Source organism: Phascolarctos cinereus, unplaced genomic scaffold, assembly GCF_003287225.1.
Source record: "Phascolarctos cinereus isolate Bilbo 61053 unplaced genomic scaffold, phaCin_HiC Scaffold_1;HRSCAF=81, whole genome shotgun sequence".
Taxonomy (NCBI): Eukaryota; Metazoa; Chordata; class Mammalia; order Diprotodontia; family Phascolarctidae; genus Phascolarctos; species Phascolarctos cinereus.
In genome coordinates this window covers 78,337,804-78,355,614 of record NW_027555514.1, presented here as the reverse complement: position 1 = coordinate 78,355,614, position 17,811 = coordinate 78,337,804, and the positions used below count along the sequence as shown (strand labels likewise).

The following is a 17,811-nucleotide window of genomic DNA, read 5'->3' as shown; positions in this document are numbered from 1 at the left end:
AAACTTTTCATTCATCTTGGGCTACCTTCTAAAGAACTTTGAGCTGTAGGATTCTATCTATTCTACTGAACCTTTTGAAATCAACTTTTCCCCAGACATAATAGACCAATTTGCACTTTGTGTATTTTCTACTACCAGAAACATAAAAATAATATACTTTCTGGAAATCAGTGCAAGACTTTTCTTTGCTTTCTATATTGGAAGCCTGACATTCAGTCCTTTTAGAGAATGAATGGGAGGATGGAAGTTCTAGGAAGGTAGATCTTATGGCTATTTTCTTTGTAAAAAAAAACCTTCCCCTTTTCCAAGTCCGTTTTTTTTTTATGTTTGAGGCACAGTTGTTAGGAGCTCCAGAGCAAAACTTTATTTTTAGTGTAAGATTTCTGTCTTTGCTTGAGATAGCATGAACAATCTGCTTTGTTAAAGATGATGCCTTTACCTGAAGGACTGTCTAGAAGAGTTAGAATTTTGGGCACTGTGTCAAGTCATCAGGGAAAACCTTAAGTATCAAAGGAAAGAATTAGGCAACTTTTAAATCATAAGGGACAGGAGCTGTACACTGGATCTATATGTGGACATATATTCCTTCTACTGAAGTTCTGCACTGTAGGATCATTCTGTCATAGCTGAGATACTTTAGCATTTGAATGCTTTGCAATTTCTCTAATCTACTCCCTCCCCCTAACCCTTGCCTACTCCACCTTCATCTTGTCTTGCTAATTATAAGTTAACTTGGGGAAAAAACACATTGACACATAGCCATACATTGCAGCTCTACAAGCTGGATTCTTTGTCAGTTTCAGATTGATTTTGTCCAAAGAGAAGACCCTTCCAATGTAACTGTACACTAGTATCCCCAACTTTGGGACATCTAGGATTTCTTTACTAGCCACCAGACTAACTGTGGGCAAAATATTACTGATAAATTGACATTGGCTATGAAAATATATGGGAACTTAGCCTTACATATCTGTCCCTAAATCTTGTTATGCTTTAACTGAATAGTAAATGTCACAAAAAAACCTTATAGTAATAGTAAGAAATATTACCAATCATGAGCTATCCATTTTTGTTGGATGCATGCAGGAGGGAGGCCTTCTAGTCATAGATTATAGTTTGAGTATGATTCATATATTCTATCTGATTTAATCCTCACCCAATCCTTTTGATGTAGATAGAGCAAGTATTTTTACCCAGGGAGAAACTGAGTTGTCTAAGGTCACACAACTAAGTCACAAAGCCAGTACTGAAACTCAGGTCTTTTTCCCCATGTACCTTGTTCTCTGATATGATAATGTCTCTTTGAGTGAAATTAATCAAGGAATAAGTATTAAACCCCCATTATGTACTAGACACTGTTCTAGTGCTAGGATGAGAAACAGTGAGCTGTGACAGCCACCAATGAGAGTCTTATTGCTTAGAACATTCAGCATGCCCTTTAACTGGTCATTGATTTGATTGGATTGGATTCAATTCAATTTAATTAAATGCCTGCTCCATATAAAGCAAAAGAATTACATCAGCTCCCTAGAGCTAGTGAGGCATGTAAAAATCTGCCTGCAAACCAAGTTAAAATGTAATGGGGAAATGTTTAACAAAAGAAAGAAAATCCAACATAGATAATGCTAATTTGTAGTTTTCTAATTCAGTATGCAGCAGGCAGGATCCATTTCTGTTGAAATTTGATACATCTGGTACAAAGCATCTTGATAGAGGTTTGAGATACAAGATAAACAAAGGCATAGTCTCTGTCCTCAATTTACAACCTAGCAAAGAGGTGGAAATGGTTTCACACATGCATATAATATTAGTGATAAAATGGCCAGTGCATGGGAGATGCCACTAGAGTTGTAGGAGAGATTTCAGAGGAGGGGCCATCATATAACTGAGGAAATCTGGGAAGGCTTAATGGAGGAAATAGTGCTTGAATGCTATAGGACTGAAACCTCCTTGGGCTCTATCTACCAATTATCTAGTACTACCTGGAAAGAATAGCTTTTTGCAGTTGAATTAATTAATGAATTTGGGAAAAAAATTGGTATAAAGATTTTTAAGGTATACTTTTAGTTATTATTCCTTTTGATTTATTAACCCCTTGTCAAAAAATGCACTGACAGTTCCAAAATTAGTACCCATGATCTTATAACAATAGGTTGTTATCACTGTCTTTAAAGGATCCTGGAATTCTTGCTGTGGCATTTCTAAATCAACCAAGTGAAAAGCATGAGGTTAGAGCGTTGGAAACTTACTGGCCAAACAAATTCATCTTATCCACAATGCCATCACAGATGTTAAAGACAGCTTACATAGTACTTATGTCTTCAGCACTGGGTAGTAATAACAACCAAATGGAGTAGTACATAGTTGATTATTTTCTTCCAGTGAAAGTGTAAAACTGAGGAAAAGAGAGATGAGAGAAGAAAAGAGGTAGGGAAAAGAGCAAGGAATATGATAATGATAAATCAGTTTTGATCTTAGACATACAAGCCCTCTGAAATGTAACAAGTACTCCTCTGAGGAATCATTATTTATAAATACCATCCAGGGATTCATAACAGGTTAGAAATGAAGTTCTTACTACGGCTCTAACAGTTCTCTTGGGGGTCCCAATACACTACATTCTACTCTGTGGGGCTGTCTTAGGTAACCTACATTTGACTAAACAAAACACTTAATTAGGGAAAATTATAGCTTAGATGTTATCTACAGCTACAAAGCCTTTCTTATTATTTTTAGCATTGGTAGCATCCCAAATGACATTATCACATAGGAGCTATCAGGTAAAAAGAGAGACAAGAAATAATATGCTATTCACTTTGGATGACATGATCTAGGGGGGCTAAATCTTGGAAGGCCTGTGAGTCTTGTCTCCAAGCTGTGTATGAGTTGTCCAAAAAGATGCCATTTCCTACTTTGCAACATTATCCACATTTCAGTGCTGTTGAACAACTTGAACATAATAGCACTTCCTCGGAATAGACAATTTAGTCATGAACCAGATATTTATGGGCATGCTGCTCATCTCGCTAGGGATTGGTATAAACACATGGTTGTGGATACATATGAGTTACCAAGTCTAAAATGGGATACTGGGTGTCATTTTTTTTTTCAGCTGAAACTGGCACACACACACACATATACACTCATACCCCAAGAAGTCTTCGTGAAGTTTTTAATTTCTTAAACTGTTTAAGTTATTAAAGGGTGGTTGTTCCAAAGTTTTGGTGCTGTTTTAAACTATCAAAGCTTGGTGGCATAGTAGATAGAGCACTGGGCCTGGAGTTGGGAAGATCCGATTTCAAATCTTACCTCACCCACTTATTAGTGGTATGACTCTGGGCAAGTCATTTTACCTGATGGAGGAGGGTACTATTTGTTTGTGTATGAGAGGAGAAAGTGCACCAGGCTCCATCTTGACAAATAGGCCACCCTACTGGGGTGGGAGTTGTTTTTATGATCTATCCTATGGGATGCCTCAGAGTAAGTGGCCAAAGGTTATTACAGTAAGCCAAATCCAAATGTTCCACTCTTTAGCATCAACGCTAACATTTTCAAATCTAGACTTTTATCTGAAGTGTAATTTATGAACCAACCCTCTTTATGTCTATTTGTAAACCATAGTCCAGTTTCGCACATATTGAAAGTTTCGTAAGTCTAAGTTTGTGTCACATATTAGAGATCAAAACCTAAAATCAAGGGTTTTCATTCAAATCAACAAACATAGACAGTATTGAATGTTCTCCCTGTGTCAATCACCAAGAGTGAGTTGTCTCCTCAAGGAGATTACATTGTACTTACAGTAGGGGAGGAAGACAGAGGGTATGGGTACACATATGTTTTAAATACAAAGTAATTTGGCCTGGGGATGGGTGGGCAGTAATCGATAAAGGCCTCATGTAACAAGTTAGCACTTTGATAAATTAACAAGGATTTATTAATCACTTATGTGTCAACTACCTAAGTAAATATACAGAATGAAGTATATTGCCAGGAACTTAACATTCTCATAGGAGAGACAGCAAGTACATACAAAACACATAGATATAAAGTTAATAAATACAAATACATACAGAGTTGTTGAACACAAAGAAAAAAATAGTGCGGTATGCTTCTAGCACTCACCATCTCCTGCCCTTGCCCCCAGGAAACATGGTATCCTAATCATGAAACAAGGATAATATAGACAGTCAGCCAAGAGACACGGTGGATAGAGAGCTTGGCCTGGAGTCCAGAAAATTCATTGTGAGTTCAAATTTGGCCTCACACACTTACTAGATATGTGATCCTGAGCAAATCACTTAACCTTCTTTGCCTTAGTTTCCTCATCTATAAAATGACTTGGAGAAACAAATGGCAAACCACTGAAGTATCTTTGCCAAGAAAAACCCATTGGATTTACAAAGAGTTGGACATGACTAAAATGATTGAACCACAAATAGACAGATGCTTATACATACTTTCCTTAAATTCCATACATTCACCTAGATCACTTTGATCAGAAATTCTTAACTTGGGTTCCATGAATGTATTTCTAGGGGTCCTTGAACTTGGGTGGGGTAATTCTTTATTTTCACTAATCTTTGGTTTCCTTTTTTTTGTCAAAAGGAAAATGACAGATTTATTTACAAAAGAAGTCTCTCTGCTAGAGCACCATCCCTTTTTGACATTTTTTAAAATCTAACAAATAAAACACTCTCCACCTTCTGACTTTCTCTCCTTTTGTGTGCAAGGCCTCAGGGTCTTCCATGACCTTCAAATTGGCACAATCCTAAATCTTTCGAAATCTCATGATTTTTTTTTTCTGATAATTCTGTGAGTGAGAACAGAAATGAGTACTTGGCTGTTATCAATAGGTGCTTTGGAGTTCCTGCTTCTCAGTCTAAAACAAAATTGAGACTGTGATTATTACTGCATAGGAAGACTGGCCAATCACATTGTCCTCCTTTAAGTGGAGACAATTGGAAAAATGCAGTCACTAATTCACTGCCAAAACATTCCAAATCCCATGCAATGTCCCTGAAGGTCAGGATTCCTCTTTGGATAGAGTTCTTCAGTAAACTGAAAACTAGGGGAAATCTTATCCAGCTCTCTTGGGCACACCAAGCTAGTAGTAGGCCAGCTTATCAGGAAGCTGCTCAGCTCTTCTTGTGCAGTGTGAAGGGAACAGAATATGCCACCCTGAGGAAAGACTAAATGAAGGAATGTGTGCATTTCTGCCATTCCAAGAGAAAGTGGAGGGAGTTGGAGTGAAAGGTGGATTCCAGTTTGAACCAGGCTAAAAATCAGTAAATAAAAGTGGCTACTGATTATGGTATCAAAGGCATGAAGTTGTCAGAACTCAAATGGCTTCAGGTAGTAGCTGCAATTTGAGACAAAAGTGAAAGGGAAACCAGGATCCATTCACAGAGTAGGAGAGACTCCTTGCAAATGGCTCATGGCATCAAGTAAACAGTGGATAACCCAGAGTTTTCACTAAGAGACTGCTCTGAAAGGTTAACTTCTTAGCTTGTAAAGAGTCAAATTTTCATGGCATTTACATGGCATATTTTGGGCCAATCTGTTGTACTTCTTTTGGTCTGCTTTGCAGGTGTGGGCTATCTCAGGAACCAGAGGGTCATCAGGGTTGGGGTAGCAGAGCAGGAAACATATGGATAACAGAACTTCAGTGATTTGAAAAGCTAATCTGTAGGGAAGTGAATAGTCAGGAAGAAAACACCACCTTGGTAAGGGCTATCATTCAGGCCCATGATGGTGGCCTGCCAGTGGAATAAATTATCACCCACAGGTCCTGCTGAGCACTGGATGGGAGAGTCCCTCTGCAAGTCAGTTAATTCCTTCTGGATCTGCTTCAATGCCATCCTACCACCCTGCTGGTGGACCATGACTTAGGCCTGGGGCCAGGGATTGGCCATGGAAGCCTTTGGTTTCATTTTTAGTCCTATATGGTTTTTTTTAAAATATATTTTAATTATTCTGGGAAGGGGTTGCTGGGCTTCACCAGACTGCCAAAGGGGTCCATGACTCAAAAAAAGGTTAAGAAAGCTTACTGTAGATATTATTTTGGTTTACAAGGTGGATTTCTATACTAGAGCAATATGTTTCTCTTAAAATATTGAATTGGATATTTTGGTACAAATTTCTGCAGTATATTTTTTAGTTCTTCAAGAGACGATTTTACTGAGGCCTATTCTCCCATCATTAATCTATCAGATTTTTGGAACTCAGAGACTTATCCATTGAATTTAGTAATAGCAAATTTTAAAGTATTGATTTATCATCTGATGCACTCATGGAATCTTCAAGTTAGAAAGCCACTAGATCAAATCTTTCATGTTTAGAAGTAATCTGATCCAATCTCTCACCTGATGGTGGCCTCTCCCTCTACAATAGCTCTCATCAGTAGTTTTTCCTTGAATTTTATCAGTGTTAAGGTGCTGTCTCTAGCTCACAAATAAGTTTTTTTTCAACAGATTTTGTTGCTAGAAAGTAGTCCTTCTATTGATATCAAAACATGCATTCTTATAACTTCCACCTTAGTTGTGTCCTCTGGACATACATACACGTCTAATCCATCTTCCCCATGATAGACATTAATTTATTGAAAGATAGCTATAATATATCTCCCTAAGTCTTCCTTTTTTCACATGAAACATCACCAGTTCTTTCAATCTTTCATCACACAATACAACTTGCCAATCCTGTAAATAATTTTTGTACCTATGGTTCTTTTCTCTCTTTCTTTGATTACTTTGGGGTAAAGACCTAGTAGTACTATTGGTGGGACAAAAGGTATGTACAGTAAAATTTGATAACTTTTTTGAGCATAGTTCCAAATTCCTTTTCAGAATGGCTGGATTAGTTCACAGATCCATTAACCATGCATTAAATTGTATATTTTCCACACAGCCCTTCTAAAATATGTCATTTTTCTTTTCTTTTTTTTTTTTTGCTAGCTTTGCCAATCCAAGAGTCGTGAGGTGGTACCTCAGTGTTGTTTTAATCCACATTTTTTAATTATTAGAGAGAATATTTTTCATGTGGCTTTTGAGAGTTTAGATTTTTTCCTCTAAAAACTGACCATTCATAGCATTTGACCATTGATTAATTGGGGAATTAATTAAGCCACAGTTTCAAAAATATTTTTCACTGCCTTCCCTCATGCTCACCTTTGTTGTAAAGTCATTGAGTACTAAAATATGTTTTAATTTGGAAGGTGATATGGATCTGTTCAGAGAATTCTTATGCTTTCTTGTTCCCAACAATGAATGTAGTTTCACTTAATGAAATGATCTTCAGATTGCAAAAGTTACTCATGGATAATGTAATTTGAGACCACCAATAATTATCTCATGAAGTGAGAAGAAGATTCTTGTTGCCTTTCACTATTCAATTAAACCTAATTCATCAACTTGTTTATTTTCCATTCCAAGGACAGCCTGTTAGTTATTCTTCCATTTAGCTGTAACTTCCTTTTTGTGTGTGCCTGTTTTCATTTACACTGGAAATGCTAAGATTGATAGGATTCAATTCCTTCATTATTGTACCAATTAGTTGATTATTGAATAAAGTTCTCACACTTTGAGTTCCAATAGTGTAGTTAATGATTATGAGTTGATTAAAAGTTATAAGATTTTCAATTCCCTTAAGTCCCAACTTCTGCTACTTTCACTATAAAAGCAAAAGGAGATGGTATGTACTTAGGATAATCTTTTATTTTTTAATTGTTCATGTGTTGCCATGGATTGTAGAATATTTTGAAGGTATCCTATGCGTGATGATCCTCTCCATACTTATCTTGATGTCTGAGCTCCAGACCATAATTAAAACCTTTTTTTTTGGTGTGTTAGAACCTATGAAAACTTTCTGACACAGCATTTGAAAAGTCAGTGCCATCTTAACAAAATAATGCAATGTTGAAGTTGGACTTTTGTAGAGGAATTAAAATTCCAAGTTTGACTCTTAGATCACAATTTATCAATATTTTTCTTTAAATGTAACACCCAAAATTATATGTCCTATTCTAGATGTGGTTGAAAAAGTAAGGATTTCATCAAGACAAGAATACAAATTATAGCTGCATATCATGCTTTAGGTTTTAAAAAGGCTTCTTATATATTATCTCATTCAGTCCTCATGATGATGCTGTGAGTTATGTGTACTACTTTTCTTCCTGCCCTACATTGTTTCTGTGCTCCCAAAGTAGAGAAACAATCTTATTTTGAAAAAAAATATCAACAGTATATGTTGGATTATTTCTACTTTATAATGAAGAAAATATGAGTGAAGACACTGTGACATTCCCAGTTACATAGCAGAATTAGAATTTTGAACTTATGTTGTTGTTTTTTTTCACTCTAAGTTCAGCAATCCATCTATGATACCATATTGCATCCCTTATGGTAACCTCCTGGCACCATGTTGGCTTACTCACTGGGAGGGGCAGATTTTAAGAATATCTCAAATGACCAAGTTGCATCAACCTGATGTGGTGCAACTGTACATACTAGAGATAGTAGGATAATAGCATTTATGTCAAAATAAAATTGCAATATTTGCTCATAATTATTTATATTTAAAATTAATTTGTACAAACAGGAGAAAGCAGAAAAAATATAGCAAGTTAATTTTTTTAATAAAAATTCTTATGGCAACTGATGGAAAAATGTCTGGTTCCTTCTAGTGATTTAAATATTAATGCCACTAGTATGGTGGTACATGCTTGTAATTAATGTCCCCAAGGAAACTGATACTAGTAGATTGCTTAAATTGTAGAGTCCTGAGTTGCAGTGGGTCTAAAGCTAATTGCTAATCAAGTGTCTGCACTAAGTCTTATGATAATATGATGAGTCCTCCTCCCTAAGGGGAGGGAGGGATCAGATGCCTAAGGAGGCCCAAACCAGACCAGGTTGAAAATGGAGGAGGTCAAAACTTTTGTTCAAGTAGACAGTGGTATTGGGCATGTGAACATGTCTGTTGCACTTTCACCCTGGCAGAGAAAGAGAGACCCAGTCTGGAAATACAATAAAACTAATATGTCTAAAATTTTCTTTGTTCTTCCAAAGGCTCTTGATTTTGAAATAGTATATAATGACCTCTAATGATCCATTTAGAAAGCTGTTGACCTGCATTAGGACATGGACCAATATTGGTGCTCAATTTAGTAACTCATTTCTCTGGGAAATTGTCCAAGGCGTACAATGTGTTTAGTTTCTGTAATTTGGAATCCTTTATCATGGCTGCTTGAGCATAAAGGAAACACTTTGTCTCTTAATGCCCATCTCATGCCAAAACAGCAAGTTATGTGCCAGAGACATCCATGGCATAAACTGAAATCCTTTAATTGGGACCTTGTCCTCATAATCATTATCATAAGTATCCATAGATGATGGACTTTATTTTGGAAATGGAATGAAATTTAGTTTCTGAAGCAGAGTGAGATTGACCATTTGTAAGTCTTCCAAAATAAATAGTTGATATAGCTTTAAGGATTCATGTGGAAATGGGGGTGGAATTTAGTTAAAATGCCTGTATACAAATATGAAGACTTATGTTGAAATAAAGTTCCTTTAATTCCACAGTGCTTTCATTTCATCCATAATTCATGATTTTTCACATTCTTCATTTATAATACTTATAGATGTCTTTGGAAATAAAAAGCTTTCATGTCTCTACTTAAACACAGGAGTGCAGGCTATTGCAATGCTCTGTGGAATTCCAGAATGACCCTTCTTTCTTTGCAGTTCCTGCATGTTTATTGATGAATGGCTGAACTTCAGTCTTTCCATTCTGATTTGAGGCTTCAGAACCATAATAATGGTCCTTTGGATTCAAGCTCCTCAGATGATGTCTCTAATATAGTGGGGGAATATCAGGGGAAAAGAGAACTAAAAAATGTCCAAGTATGTCAGAAAATGGATTATTTCTTAGAAAGAAGGCTTAGTTGGGCGGCAAATATTTTGCAGAAATGAAACAAATGGTACTGTTCATAGTGGAATCTATGTGCTTAGGGAATTCTGGGAAATTAATGAAAAGAAAGAAAACTATTTGAAACCACAAGAAAACTAATTGAAAGTAGGTAAAATATACAAAGAATTCAACTACATAATGCAGGTAGTCCTGCAGAGATGGAGAATTGAGTCTGGGGGTGCTTATATATCAGTTGGCCTAGTGGTTGCATGGAAACCCATCCTGTCATGCTGCTCATATTCAGCAGAACTTGGCCTTAGGTTTTTTTGGTTTTTCCAAATGCTGCCTTGTTGATGCCATTTGCTCCTCTCCAAGTTCAAGTATTCTTTTTTGCTCCGCTGAAACAACTAGAATATGAATCCAAGTCAAGGGCTGGATCTCTTTCTATGCTAATTATCTTCTCATTGGAGAAAATTATTTTTTTTCAAGTCCTTGACTTCTGGTTGACTTTCTCATAACTGCAGATTATTGAATGTGGGGTGTGTGTGTGTGTGTGTGTGTGTGTGTGTGTGTGTGTGTGTGTGGTTTGGGGGAGTGTGTAGCTTTCTTAGAGAAAGGATAAATAACCCAAAGAGGATTTTCTTCTTCTCATGAAGCATCACTGTCTAGGCAAAATATGTTTATTAAATTTTTACTACGTGATAGGCTCTGGGATAAGCAGAATATAAAAATGAAACCAAAAGGAAAGATAGTATTGGCCCTGATGGAGATTATATTTAATGGAGGAAGGTCACACACACACACACACACACACACACACACACACACACACACGAGATCAAAAGCAGGAGAGAGGCAACATGATACTGAAGTCCAGAATGTCAGAAGCATAGCTGGAGGAGAAAGAAGGCTAGCTGGCCCAGGCTGTCTCTACTAAATGGAGGCCCCAAGATGATCTCACCACTGGAAGAAGAGGAATAGCACAGAAAGTGGATATTCTAGGATAAGAAAGCCCCAGGAGTTGAGAGAAGTTCTGGGATTAGAAAGCATCTGAGGCATGGTGTTGAATTCTAAAACTTCAGAAGCACAAGCAGACAGGGAATGACTGTAATCAGCATGTAAGAGGAAACACCCCAATAGGCTTTAACAGCAACATACTTTGTGGCAGTAGTTAGGAAACTCCAGATAACATAGACAAGATGAAAGACCGAAGGGGATATGATCCTTGGAAAATGATGTCATAGAATATTCTATCCAGACTGGCTTTAGTGCTAATCTTGTCCAACCCTCTTATTATTTAGTCGAGGAAATTGAGATCCAAAAAGATGTTTTCCTGACTTAAAGTTGATCTCCAATCCACCTGTTTGTCCACTATATTATTGCCTCTGTTCTTTAAAAAAAAAAAAAGGGGGGGCAGCTAGGTGACACAGTGGATAGAGCACTGGCCCTGAAGTTAGGAGGACCAGAGTTCAAATCTGGCCTCAAACCAAACACTTGACACTTACTAGCTGTGTGACCTTGGGCAAGTCACTTAACCTCAATTGCCTAAAAACAAAAATTGGGACCCTCCTGTATCAACCTCTGAAAGCCTAGAAAATTATCACCCCAGGAAAAACCCTGGAACAGATGAATCAGAAGAAAGACAGGAAGCAGCAGTCCAGTAGCCTAGGTAGCTTGAGGGATTAATGGGAAAGGGGAGCAATATAGAACAGGAGGCATCGCGGAAAGCCCCATGTTAGCATACCAGGAAGAGATCTTGAAACTCATGTGGTGAAGCAGACAAACATCAAACCTGTACCTTCAAATGCCTCAGTGAGGGTGGGGGAAACTGGTGGAAAGCAGCTCGGAAAACCACCAGGTGTCTTGGCATTCTTCAGCAGTCTCCCAGTGCCTCAGCAAAAATCTGTGAAGTCCTCCAAGGGGCCCCAGGTGGCTAAACATCCTGCAACATCCATCTGAAAGGAGTTGAAGAAAGTGAAAGGAAAGGAAAAGCAGGCAACATCCAGGAGCCAGACTACCCAATCCTACCCCTAGAGTTCCAGTGTTGCTGATTCCAGCCCAACACCAGGTAAGCTGCCAGAACCCTAAAGCTTCCAACTGCCAACATTGGAGGCCCCAGCACACAAAGCCAGTGACCAGGCCCAAGGCTCCCAACACAAGAAGCTTGGATCAGTGCCCTCTGCTCCCCAGCAGGAGAGCTCATCTCTTTAGAGGACAGGGAATAAAGAAACACCGTAAGTAAAAAGAAACATCATAGATTCGTATTATGAGAACAGTGAAGATCAAGGCAGAAATTCTGAAGAGGACAACATTGTCAACAAACCTACATCTGAAACCTCAAAAGGGAATATGAACTGTTCTGAAGCCCAAAAGGCCTCGTTAGAAGAGCTCAAGAAGGATTTTAAAAGTCAAATGAGAGAGGTAGAAGAATCCTTAAAAAATACAATTGGTCAACTGGAAAAAAAAAGTACACTGAAGAAAACACATCCCTAAAAAATACAATTGGCCAAATGGGGAAGGAGGTACAAAATCTAATAGAAGAAAACAACTTGTTAAAAATGAGAATTGGGCAAATGGAAGCTAATGACTCTGACAGAGCAAGAATCAGTCAAACAGAAACAAAAAAATGAAAAAAATAGATGAAAATGTAAAATACCTCATTGGTAAAACAACTGACCTGGAAAATCGATCCAGGAGAGACAATTTAAAAATTATTGGTCTACCTGAAAATCACGATGAAAAAAAGAGGTTGGACAGTATCTTTCTTGAAATCATAAAGGAAAATTTCCCTGACGTCCTAGAACCAGAGGGTAAAATAGCCATAGAAAGAATCTACTGATCACCTCCTGAAAGAGATCCCAAATTGAAAACACCAAGGAATATAATAGCCAACTTCCAAAATTACCAGGTCAAAGATAAAATACTGCAGGCAGCCAGAAAGAAACAATTTAAATATCATGGAACCATAGGCAGGATTACACAGGACCTTGTCGCTTCTACATTAAAAGACCGTAGGGAGTAGAATATGATATTCTGTAAGGCAAAGGAGCTTGGATTACAACCAAGGATCAACTGCAAAAATGAGCATGACCTTTCAGGGGAGGAGATGGATATTCAATGAAATAGGGGACTTCCAAACCTTCTTGATAGAAAGACCAGAGCTCAACAGAAAATTTGATCTTCAAATACAAGACTGCAGAGAGACATAAAAAGCATCCCATCTAGCACAAGGCCTTGTGCATAACAGAATATCAGCAAATGACTGATGACTTTTTGAAAGAGAGTCCATAAGCAGGATGATGGTTCCTGGTGCCTTCTGCTCAGTGAAATTTTCCTGCCTCATAAATGAGTTTTGGTTTGTAAGATATCTCCTCTCCCCTGAATCTCGATAGTAATAACTCTGCCAGGTTCTGGTGTGTTTGTATGTACATTTCTCTTAAATAAGATGGAAAGTAGTAGTATGTAAAAACAATAAAAATAAAAATTGGAAAACTCATATTTATTTGAAAAATAGTGAAGATATATTTTAAAGAAATGATGTTGCATTGAAGTTGATATGCACATTTTGAAAATTCCCACACATGGGACATGGTTCTTTTACAGTAGATACAGCTGCACTAAGTATTATCTTCCCCCTTTAGATTTTCAAATTCCTTATGGGGGGGCATCTTGTCTTTCTCTTTTGGCATTTGTATGTAGGTGTTTAATAAATGCTCATTGACTGTTGATTATTAGCCAGTTAGAACTTTGTAGACAGATTTCATGAAAGCTTTGCTAGTGTAGCTTTCCTCTCTCCCTGACATTTCTCCTCAAAACAGTTGCAGAGTTGAGACAGAGCTCTGCAGACTTGTCCAAATGGCACATCAATAAGAATCCTCTGTCTGTCTCATTTTCCTGAATTGTAAAATAAGAATCGTAAAAGTAGAATTGTTGTGAAGATCACATGAGATAATATTTACAATCACTTAGCACATTTTTTGGCACATAGCATGTGTTTAATAAATATCAATTTCTACTCTCCCTCTTGTACTCCTGTCCTTCCCTGCTCCCTCAAGTGCTTCTTCACTTCCTTTCTTCCTCCTTTCTCAAAACCTACATTCAGCCTTTGCATGAAGCTCTCTAGTGAAAGAGACCTAGCACTTCCATTCTATTTTTGAAAGCTCTCATTGTTAAGATTTTCTCAGAGTAACCTGAAACATTCCCATATATGCTAATGCACATTACCAAACTATTTAATAATGTAGTCAAGAAATATTGACAGAAATTTAAGTCAAGCTCACTGCCTTATAATATTCAACCTGTATCCTCTTCCTTTTCTTATACAGTGGAGCAACATTTGCCCAGCAACATTTGCTGGGTTTCTCTCATTATTCATGATTAAAGCTCAGCAATGACATCTACCAGTTACCTCAGTAAACTGGGATCTAGATTATTTGGGACTGATGACTTGGGTTGTCCTTTCTTTCTATATTTTATGTTCTTTTTCTGCAGTTCAAAAGAACTCTAATTTCCACCAAAAATCTCTAAGCTCTGTGGCTAGCTGATTAACTGATTCAACCAGCAATGTCCATGGGACCAGAAAGCTGTACATAAAAAATGTAGCTTTGTACATGGGAAATAAGGACAAATTTATTCACTATGAAGTGGATGAAGAATGATTGTAAGTCAGTGACTTGGAGAAAGATTCAGACTTCTAGATAAAGCATCTCCGTCTACTTACACTAAGTTCAACAAGTATTTTATTGATTGCCTACTATAGACATATCCCTGTGGAACCTATCATTTCACTACCTTTAGGCTTAAGGAGAAAAATTAGAGTATGGGGGAAGGAACCAACAAGGAGAAAGCATTATATGCATATGAAGGAAACAGTAAGTTGGTAACATGTTAAAAAAAGCAAAATGAAAACCTTGCTGAAAAAATAGTGCTATTCACATTATGCTTATCTGCTTCCATAATTATGCCATGAGAAATTTAAAGTACTGCCACCCTTTTTAGTAATGGATAGTCTCCTCAGGAATTATGATACAATATGGTAAAAAGTAATAGCAACTGCAAAATGAGGCAATGGATGCACACTATTTGACTGGAGTACTGGAGAGGGAAGTACTAGAGAGGGAAGAATGTATACTGTGTGCACAAACAATATCGATTCTTTTTTTTTCACCCTTAGCAAGTTGCTTCCTTTTTCTAGGCCTCAGTTTCCTCATCTGTAAATTAACAAATCAGAGTAATTGATCTCCAAGGTCTATTCTGGGTCAGAATCCTATTACTATGACTATGTCTCTTTCTAGTTAGGTAGAGAGATTCAGGGCTGTTAAATGCCTTTTCTTTGTGATGAACCATTTTTTTTCAGTTTTTCTCTACTTTGGCAGAAATGTACTTCTAATATTGTTAGCAATCTCATAAAAATAGATTTTATATGTTTCTGAAATAATTCTCACTGACCTAAACCCTAAATTCACAGAAAATGGCAATAAAATTGAGCAATTAGTACCATAAGAAATGAATTAATGGTTTCTGGTTCTCTATTTCTAAAAATCACTAATAAATCATAGATACTTCAGGGTCAGCTAATTTCTTGGTAAAAGAAGAAAGCACATCTGTTCTGATGAAAACATTCCCCCGTGTGCGTGTGTGTGTGTGTGTGTGTGTGTATGTATATATGTGTATATATGTGTGTGTGTGTGTGTGTGTATATATATATACACACACAAATATACACATATATACATACACACACATATATATATATATATATATATATATATATATGTATACACATACACACATAAATATATGGAGATACAGAAAGACAGAGAGACAGAGACAGAGAGAGACAGAGTTGGAATCAAAATGAGAAGCAGTAGTATAAACCATTAATAATTAAGTGTGCAGTTATTACTTGCCAGAATAACAAGCATAGCCACAGTGGGTTATCCATAGGAAACTTTCTTACTATTGCTAGTAAGCATTAGGGAAAATGAACTGGCTTTGGGGAACTATATGAGTAGGATGCTTATGAACTTCTGACTTCAACTTGGCTTGCTGGTCAATGTCCCTAGCACCACTGGGTAAGTTTGTATGTCTGTATCTTTTAAGAGTGTATAATAAAGAACTAGTTACTTCCCCAGGCTGTCTCCAAACTACTCACAATTAATTATAGTTCAAATTTAATTACTTGACAGATTTTTTAAAAAAAGTATTAAGTCATCATAGTGTTATGTGTTGATACTAAAAGCAGATTTGCTCATACAAAATGCCATTCTTTTTTTTTAGAAATTGATTCTTACCCCTTTATTTTCTCCCTAGTTATAAGGGTTCTCTTATGCCTCCAATTACCCTGTATTGACTTCTTTGTAACTACAAGCCTCTTGAGAGCAGGGATTATGTTTTTCCATTCTTTGTAACTGTAGGATTTATCACAATGTCTGGCACATAGTAGGCACTTAATAAATGCTTACTGACTGGCACATCCTCATCATTGCCTCTGGGTAGAATGTATGCTCTTTGACAGCAGGAATCTATTTTGCTCTTTGTATCCCAGAACCTGACAAAGAACCTTGCCAATAACAGGCTCTAGTAGGCATTTATTTAGCTGAGTTGAAATCTGTATTCTTATGTTGAAAACATAAAACTGAAAAGAGACAGATAAATACTATTAATTGATTAGTCTTATAGAGTGAGATAGTCTTTTCTGATGCTGGGAAGGTAGGAAAGAGGTGTAATAGAGTCAGGATTATGCTGTTGTTCCCTTCTGTATTGCCTAGAGGGCAACATCTGGAATTCAGCATTTGGTGAAAATGTCGTGGTTTGGAGAGAGAATGGAATCCCTTTATAGACACAAATTATTTGTCACTTTGAAACAAAACCAATTGAGTCAATCAGGTCATACAGTCAAAGCTATTGATTAATGAAGCCATAGATATAGCTACTAAGACCAAAGGAATTGTGGCAACCCCTTTATGCATGCTTACGTAGATCACTCAAGACTGTTAGTGCCAGGGCACTGCTTACCTTACATTGTTATGCCCATAAAGGGTATGATAACAGCAATAATAACTATGATAAAAAAAACAATGATGATTGATTAATTATTCAATTATTTTTTATTAAGATCTTATTATGTTGACATGTTTCTCATTCTGCATCATCTTCGGCCAAGCTCTGTACACTCACAATTCTCTGGCTAATTGTTGGTGGCTTAGTCAGAAGCATCTGGAACATTACTGATGGAAGAGTTTGCTGTAAAACTTGCAACAACTGCTGTGGCTGCCCACAGACAGCAATGGCATTTGACAAGTGATCAACACCTTTTTCATATTCACCTTGGGCTAGTAATTCCTCACCAAGCTGTATTTATTCAAGAAAGAACTTCTGAACAGCTCCTGTATCTTTAAGGTCAGGTAACTTGGAAAGCCCAGCTCTCTCTTTAGCAAGTTTCTGTTTCTTTCTTCACTCTTGGAGCCTGTTCCTGAAGTTGGGGTCATTCTGTCTCTTGTGGTGAAGTAAATACAGTAGCCGCTGAAGAGGGCCCCACACATGTCTGGGGTGATTGGGCCATTCTGGCCCACCATGTTTTTGATGGAGGTAACTTATGGTGGAGGTAGCAGTAGCGGCCATGCCCCGCTGACCCCCAAGCCAGGAGCTGATAGACTAATTAGATAAAACATTTATATATTACTTTAAAGTAAAACACTATGCAAATATTATCTGCTGTGAACCTCACAATGACATTGTTAGATAGGTCTTACTATTATCCTATGATTTACAGATAAGGAAACTGAGGCAAACAGAGGTTAAGGGATTTGTTTAGAGTTACATAGCTAGTAAATTTCTGAGGTTGAATTTAAACTCAGGGTTTTCTGAATTTTTTAAAATTTTTTCATATTATAATGTAAAATA

The 17,811-nt window shown here is 37.1% G+C and overlaps 2 pseudogenes; both read right to left on the bottom strand.

Moving 5' to 3' along the window:
- Positions 1-5,493: 5,493 nt before the first annotated feature.
- Positions 5,494-5,858, bottom strand: LOC110211179 (ubiquitin-conjugating enzyme E2 D4 pseudogene; annotated as a pseudogene).
- Positions 5,859-17,046: 11,188 nt separating this feature from the next.
- Positions 17,047-17,483, bottom strand: LOC110211225 (mitochondrial import receptor subunit TOM20 homolog pseudogene; annotated as a pseudogene).
- Between the last annotated feature and the right edge of the window lie 328 nt (positions 17,484-17,811).